The following is a 940-nucleotide window of genomic DNA, read 5'->3' on the forward strand; positions in this document are numbered from 1 at the left end:
ACCAAAATATTCAGCTTTTCAGGTATTGTAGACTTTAATGCCTAAAGGAAGTTAAAAATATGAGAAAAGCAAAAGTGGGTAGTCTCTAGAGTAGCAGATCTGGCTTGGTGCTGTGGTCCATTTACAGGAAAGGTAAAACTAAATAATGCCTCCCTTCTTTATGTAATGTGCTACTCTTTATAATAAATCTCAGAATTAATGACTAAACTCTAATGCATTTAATAGAGACCACGAGGGTGATAATCTGCTTTTTAAACGCTCCAGATAGTACCTGGTTCAGAGTCCACAGTTTTGGGGCATTGAAATGCTATTGACTTGAGTTTTGGGGTCAGATCTTTTGTGTCTTCAGGAAGGACTGGTCCTCCATGACGCATAACATGACTGGATAATTGTTCCTAATTTTTCGTTCCTTTGTCTTGTGCCATTGTCATGCCTCCCACCTAGTATACGTGAGATATATACCATGACCCCATTGGTTGGGCTTGACCATGTGGCTACTGTGACTACTGGAATGTCAGTGGGCCATGACGCAACAGAGGCTTCAAATATGTTTGTGTGTTGGCTTGCCTTGTACTGCTGTGATCCCCTTCATGAGAAGGATGTGCATCTGCAAGCTACTGGTCATACGAGTATGCTAAAAACATACAAAGGAGGTAAATCAGTGGTTATGATTATAAGTCACTGAGATTTGAGTTTGTTTTTATCTAGCATTTGGAGCTCATATACTCTAGCGTTCTGCAGCCAGCCAATGGAGCAGCCAAGGCTTCTAGGGTCCATTTTGTTCTATCTGGTGAACCATTCAGATTTGTTTTAGATTTGATAATTCCTTATCCCATGCTTCTGCCATACAGTTTCCTCATTTACTTTCCCTCTTAATCTGCACATGAACCTTTGGACATCAGTGTTATCATTCCCATGTTACTGGTCATGGAACTGAGAA

Source organism: Ailuropoda melanoleuca, chromosome 7 (assembly GCF_002007445.2).
Source record: "Ailuropoda melanoleuca isolate Jingjing chromosome 7, ASM200744v2, whole genome shotgun sequence".
In the NCBI taxonomy this organism is placed as follows: Eukaryota; Metazoa; Chordata; class Mammalia; order Carnivora; family Ursidae; genus Ailuropoda; species Ailuropoda melanoleuca.